This window comes from Triticum urartu, chromosome 2A (genome assembly GCF_056163025.1).
Source record: "Triticum urartu cultivar PI428250 chromosome 2A, HENAU_Tu73, whole genome shotgun sequence".
NCBI classification, from domain to species: domain Eukaryota; kingdom Viridiplantae; phylum Streptophyta; class Magnoliopsida; order Poales; family Poaceae; genus Triticum; species Triticum urartu.
In genome coordinates, this window is record NC_141874.1 from 282,815,637 (window position 1) to 282,823,653 (window position 8,017).

Genomic DNA, 8,017 nt, shown 5'->3' on the forward strand with positions numbered 1-8,017 from the left:
TGTACACAATGGAACTGAACATGTAGAGCAAAAGAGACGAGCCTTGTGGGGCAATAAAATTTCATGCAGATGTCGCTCCATGGTGGGTGCAAAGGCAGCCCCCTCCACCCATTTCGGATCGTAATCAAGAGGAAGATAACTGTTCTGAGGGGGATTCAGAAGTAGAAGACCACTCCTATTTACCCCATGAGGTCTTCGCTCTAACTTGGCATGCTGATGTTGGTAATATCATGCATATGGTGCCTTGCATTGCTTACTGTATACATCAAAGATGTCATCTGCTTAGTTTAGACATGCTTTGTGTCAATGCCATCTGTCTGGTTTCTTTATCGTATACGTGAATCATGCAATGCCATCTTGTTTAGCCAGGCATCATATATGTGAATTTTGCAATGCCACCCTGGTTATCCAGTCATCTTATATGTGAATTATATCATGACATCATTTTTTATTACGTGTTAAATATGTCAACAATTTTAGTACATTCAATTACTCTTCTTGTGCATCAGCCATTCGGCACGGTCATGGAAAAATCTAGAGTGGAAACAAGGTTTTTAGAGCAGACAATGCTATCTGACGAAGAGCATGTCTTGCTGGTTATAGATAGCTCCTCAGAGGAGGATTCAGAGACAGATGACCAGTCCTATTCCTCCCCCCCTCCGAGGTGCATGCTCTAACTTGGCAGGGTTATGATGCTCATATCGTGCGTATGGTATCTTGCATTGCTATGTCATTTGCTTAGTTTAGACATGCTTTGTGTGAATGCCACATGTTTAGTGTCTAATTACCATATATGTGAATTATTCAATGCCATCTTGTTGCAAGACATTATATATGTGAATTATGCAATGCTATCTTGTTGCAAGGCATTATATATGTGAATTATGCAATGCCATGTTGTTTAGCCAAGCGTCATATATGTGAATTATATCATGCCATCCTTTTTTGTATTTCTCATTGCTTTTGTCGACAATGTTTGTATATTCAACTGCTCTTCCTATGCATCAGCCATTTGGATTGGTGATGGAGAAATCTAGAGTGAAAACAAGGTCTTCAGAGTAGACAATGCTACCTGGTGAAGCAGATATCTTGCTGGTTACAGATAGCTCTTCAGAGGAGGATTCAGAGGCAGATGACCAGTCCTATTATCCCCCTGAGGTGTATGCTCAAACTTGGTAGGGTTATATTACTCATATCATGCATATGTTGTATTGCAATGCTTAGTTTTTACATCATATACACGATATTGAATGCCATCTCCTTAGTTGACACATCATATATGCGATTGCCCTCTGCTCACTTCCTTAGTATATAAATCATATATTTGAATTATATCATGCCATGATGTTTACACAGATAGCATGTATCTGAATTATGGCATGCCAACCCATTTTCTAAAGACATAATATAGTTATATCATCTCATCCCGTTCACATAGTCATCATATTTTGAATTATGTCATTCTATCCGTAAATTATATCATGCCATCATGTTTCCATCGACGGCATGTTTGTGATTTGTGGCATGCCAACCACTTTAATAGACACATAGTATAGTTATATGATGTCATCATGTTTACATAGTCATCATATTTTGAAGTATGTCATTCTATCCTGTTTAGTTAGCCATCATACATGTGAAATTGTGTCATGCTATCCTGTTTAATTAGCCATCATATATGTGAAATTATGTCCTGCTATTCTGTTTGGTTAGACAACATAAATGTGATTTATTTCATGCCATGTTTTCTTCCCTACTATCCATTGCATCTGTCTATCTTACAATGTCTGTACATTCAATTACTTTTCTTATTTATCAGCCATTTCAATTGGAGGGGGTGATGGCAGTATTTGTGGGAGTAAAAACACATTCTTCAGAAAAGATCATGCCACTTGTCGATGCAGATAGAACCACGGTTGTACTTGCCCAAGAACCAGCCCCACCACACATAACCTAGACTCACGCATATTGTACCCCTACCCAGTTGGACAGAGAACCAACTACACCCCTTCTAACCCCAACCCTAGCAGATAGTAAACCAGTTCCCGTTGACACAACACCGTCTCCACCACAGAGCACCCTAACACGAGCAGTTAGTAAGGCAACTGCAGTGCCCAAAGCATGAGGACCACCACTCCGAACCCCAAGTCAATGCTTAAAGCAGAAGAAGAATTGTTCTCAGGTCAGGTTCCATAGCTATGGTTCATACTACTTTACTCTTGCATCACTGTATTTACTCATACCAACTAATTTCAAATTTGAAGGATGCAATTGAAACTCCAATGGCGCAACAGGTATGTTTTAAACCTGTTTGTTTAACGTGTTTGCTGTTGTAACTTGCTCTATGTTCATTTCAGTTTCAATTGAATAAACAGTTATATTCGCATGCCATGCACCTTACAAGAGTTGTTATTGCTGTGTAGTTTCCCACACTTATATTCTGTCTAAGCTGCTTTGTCTTAAATAGATATTATTCGAACTGTATCTATCTTGATTTGGCAACATGAACTAGAATGATATAGACCATACAGTGACCATACTACATAGACATATGTTTGTTTCATGCTGTTATCCTGTCCACCTTACTACTGAACTGGTTTACCAAAACGAGTTTCATATACTACATTGTAAACCTGTGATGTGTTTGTTTGTTTCTCTTTTAGAATGATGATAAAATATTGGAGAAGAGTACCCCATTATGCAATGGTATAGGAAGTAATGCAGATAAGGTTCAGGATAGTGAGACATCCCTATTGGTCTCCAAGAAAGCTGATAAAAACTATATTGAAGACACTGAGACAACCCGAAAGTCCTGTCTTGATGTAGTGTTCGAGTTACTAGCTACTACTGCTGGCACCAGCTCTTCGAACTCGCTGCCTGAATCAGTTTCGGCTTCTTGAATCTCAACTTCAAGTAGAAAGACATCGATCAGATGTTATGCGACAGGAAGCCGAAGGACTGAGGAAGTCCCTACAGAATTCAGATGCATACTTTCTGGTGCAACAACCAGTGCTGGAGGATTTAAGCGCCAAACAAGAGAAAGTTAATAAGCTTGCCAAGCATCTTGCCAGCATTACAGGTACATAGGATATTGTTTCTTGAGCTCTTCTGAAGTGGTTTCAGTTTTGGACTTGTTTTGCTGCGGCGTTTATATGCTGCTTTGTTCCCTATATTTGCACTGGTGGCGAACTTTGATGCCTAGTGGATGTAATATGTGTAATAGCCATGATAGCCTAGCGTAAGTTGCTTGCCTATTTATTTTCTTATTGTCTTGTTTATTTGTTTTCTTGTAGTCAGTGCAGTTCTTTTTCCACGGTTTGCTAGTGGCCGCAATAGCCTATTTTTTAAAACTAGGCCACATTAACCATGGGCTACATATTTACTGTAGTTAACATGGGCCTCCTACGGGCCGTAGAAACAATGGACCTTCTAAGAGCCGTAGAAACAATGGGCCTTCTATGGGGCATAGAAACAATGGGCCTTATACGGGCCGTAGACACAATGTGCCTTCTACGGGCTGTATCATCAATGGGCCTTCTATGGGTCGTATGATCGGTTGGCCAAACATGGGCCAATAACATACCACATTATGGTCGTAAATTGGGCTAGAGTTGAAATCATCCGTTCATGGGCCGACCATAACGGGACGTCGTTAATCGGCCATATTTGATGATGCTATGAAAATGGCGCAATGTATTAACGGGCCACAAACGGGCCAACTATAACCACAGGCAGAATTTGGCCCACAAGAAGAAAATGACAGTAACGGGCCGAAAGTAAACGAATGCTGGAAATGAGCCCAAGAATAAATGGGCCCTGAGATGGCCGAAAGATAACATGGGCTGGAAACGGCCCAACGGTATAATGGGCTGTTAATGGGTATAAAGTGATACACTGTTCATTACGGGCCAGTTTTACCACGGACCGTTAATGGGCCGAGGGTTACTAAGGGCCTCATATGGGCTGAAATATGCCATGGGCCATACATGGGCTGGAAGTTAAAACGGGCTGGAATTATATTGGACGGCCCAGATGACACTACTGGGCCTAATTCGGATAGGCCGTAAACGGGCCTTGGGTAAGCGGGTTGTAAATGGGCTATATGCGAACATGCCGTTAACAGGCTTGCCATGGGCCGGCCCGCCACCTTTTGAACAAGTCAAACGGGCCGGCCTTTTCACAGGGATGGGCCTCTATTGGGTCATGCCACGTGTCGACGTATCATAGGCGCTTCGGGTCCAATGAGTGGATGACATCTGTCCCAGCGGCGAGCCGACACGTGTTCCCTCTAGCCAATGATGATTTTACACATGGAAAATCCCCATTGGTCGGGGCTGTTAATGGGTTATCGGATCCAAAACCGGACCCGATAGCTTAACGGCGTTCCGTTACGGGGGATGCCACGTGTCGGTCACCCTTGACGAAAGCACTTCTGTGACGCGCGATTTATCGTCATGGAAGTGGACACTTCCGTGATGATAATTTTGGTAATGTCATGGAACACTTCCACGACAGCACATGTATGACTATCTTGATTCTGTCATAAATTTGTCATGGATGTACATGCATGATAGAAAACGTGAACTACTGTGACAAACACGTATCATCACGGAAGTGTATTTTTTTTGTAGTGGTGGGTGTGCATCCAAATTGCTTGCTCACGAAGACCTAGGGCATTTTGAGGAAGCTCATCATTGGAATATACAAGAAAAGTTCTATAATGTAAAATTCCCACTAGTATATGAAAGCGACAACATTGGAGACTCTCTATCATGAAGATCATGGTGCTACTTTGAAGCACAAGTGTGGTAAAAGGATGGTGACATTGCCCCTTCTCTCTTTTTGTCTCATTTTTTATTTGGGCCTTTTCTCTCTCTTTTTTATGGCCTCTTTTTTTCTTCTTATTTTTATTTTTCATCCGGAGTCTCATCTCGACTTGTGGGGGAATCATAGTCTCCATAATCCTTTCCTCACATGGGACAATGCTCTAATAATGATGATCATCACACTTTACTTACTTACAACTCAACTCAATTCTTAGAACAAAATATTACTCTATGTGAATGCCTTCGGCGGTGTACTGGGATGTGCAATGACTCATGAGTGACATGTATGAAAGAATTATGAACGGTGGCTTTTCCACAAATACGATGTCAACTACATGATCATGCAAAGCAATATGACAATGATGAAGCGTGTAATAATAAATGGAACGGTGGAAAGTAGCATGGCAATATATCTCGGAATGGCTATGGAAATGCCATAATAGGTAGGTATGGCGGCTGTTTTGAGAAAGGTATATGGTGGGTTTATGGTATCGGCGAAAGTTACGCGGTACTACATAGGCTAGCAATGGTGGAAGGGTGAGAGTGCGTATAATCCATGGACTCAACATTAGTCATAAAGAACTCACATACTTATTGCAAAAATCTATTAGTCATTGAAACAAAGTACTACGCGCATGCTCCTAGGGGGATAGATTGGTAGGAAAAGACCATCGCTCGTCCCCGACCACCACTCATATGGAAGACAATCAATAAATAAATCATGCTCTGACTTCATCACATAACGGTTCACCATACGTGCATGCTACGGGAATCACAAACTTTAGAACAAGTATTTCTCAAATTCAAAACTACTCAACTAGCATGACTCGAATATCACCATCTTCATATCTCAAAACAATCATCAAGTATCAAACTTCTCATAGTATTCAATGCACTTTTACGATAGTTTTTATTTTACCCATCTTGGATGCCTATCATATTAGGACTAAATTTTATAACCAAAACAAATTACCATGCTGTTCTAAAGGACTCTCAAAATAATATAAGTGAAGCCTGAGAGATCAATAATTTCTATAAATAAAACCACCACTGTGCTCTAAAAGATATAAGTGAAGCACTGGAGCAAAATTATCTAGCTCAAAAGATATAAGTGAAGCACATAGAGTATTCTAATAAATTCCAATTCATGTGTGTGTCTCCCAAAAGGTGTGTACAGCAAGGAATTGTGGTAAAATAAAAATCAAAGACTCAAATCATACAAGACGCTCCAAGCAAAACACATATCATGTGGTGAATAAAAGTATAGCCTAAAGTGAAGTTACCAATGGACGAAGACGAAAGAGGGGATGCCTTCCGGGGAATTCCCCGAGCTTAGGCTTTTGGTTGTCCTTGAATTTTACCTTGGGGTGCCTTGGGCATCCCCAAGCTTAGTCTCTTTCCACTCCTTATTCCATAATCCATCAAATCTCTACCCAAAACTTGAAAACTTCACAGCACAAAACTTAAACAGAAAATCTCACAAGCTCCGTTAGTATAAGAAAACAAACCACCACTTAAGGTACTGTAATGAACTCATTATTAATTTATATTTGTGTTAAAACTACTGTATTCCAACTTCTCTATGATTCATACCCTCCGATACTAGGCATAGAATCATCAAAATAAGCAAACAACACATGAAAAACAGAATCTGTCAAAAACAGAACAGTCTGTAGTAATATGTAGGTTTCGAATACTTCTGTAAGCCCATAAATTCTTAAATAAATTGCTGTATGTTAGAAATTTATCTATTAATCATTTTCAAAAATAATCAACCTAATCGCACTCTCCAGTAAAAAATGGCAGCAAATCTCGTGAGCGCTAAAGTTTCTGTTTTTTTTACAGCAAGATCGTAAAGACTTTCCTCAAGTCTTCCCAAAGGTTCTACTTGGCACAAACTCTAATTAAAAGCATAAAGCCACATCTAAACATAGGCTAGATGAATTATTTATTACTAAACAGAACCAAAAATCAAGGAACAAAAATAAAATTGGGTTGCCTCCCGAGAAGCGCTATCATTTAACGCTCCTAGCTAGGCATAAAAGCAAGAATAGATCTAGGTATTATCATCTTTGGATGAAATTCTTCAATAGAACACTTATAACCCTTGGTAGTTTCCTTCTTTTTATTAATGATCAAACTCCTAGGCAATAAATCAAGAAGTTCATTTGTAGCAAAAGGTTCTTTAATGATATTGAAGAAGTTGGGGTGAACACTTATAGATTTGAGATCCGCAATTTCCTTACTAGAAGTTTCACCCTTATTTTTAGGAACATACATAAATTTGGCAACCTTAGTAGTAGGAGGATTTGGAGTATTTTTAATGAATGAAAAGGCAGATCCTAAATTAGTAATAATATCCTCAAGTTTACCAATTCTTGTGGAATCTAGATCTATTCTTTCGTTAACTATAGGTTCTTTTTCTTTAAAAAAATTCAGAGTAGCTCCTACCTTAGATCCATATTGAGTGATTTGGTTGTGGATCTTTTTATCCAAATTTTCAATCAACTCCACAGAGGCAACTATATTTTCGATAATTTCAATCCCTTGCATCACATGTTCCAAAGATAAAATAGTTCCATTAACAAAGAGAGGTGGTGGGCCAAACAAATCTATCATAGCATTATAAGAATCAAAAGTATGGCTACCAAAGAAATTCCCTCCGGTAATGGTATCAAGAATATATCTGTTCCAAGGGGTGATGCCTACATAAAAACTGCGAAGAAGAACATAAGTGGATAGCTTCCTAGAGGATCTATTCTGAGCATTGCAAATTCTATACCAAGCATCTTTTAAATTTTCTCCCTCCCTTTGTTTAAAATTGAGAACTTCATGCTCGGGAGTACTAACAACGATAGGGGAATTAGCCATAACGACACACGGCGACACAAGAAGCAAGCGAAAAAGAGGTGAACAGAAAAGAGGGTGAATAAAACGGCAAGGGTGAAGTGGGGGAGAGGAAAACAAGAGGCAAATGGCAAATAATGTAATGCGAGGGATAAGAGTTCATGATAGCTACTTGGTATGTATTGACTTGTGCGTAGATCTCCCCGGCAACAGTGCCATAAATCCTTCTTGCTACCTCTTGAGCACTGCGTTGGTTATCTCTTGAAGAGGAAAGGGTGATGCAGCAAAGTAGCGTAAGTATTTCCCTCAGGTTTTGAGAACCAAGGTATCAATCCAGTAGGAGA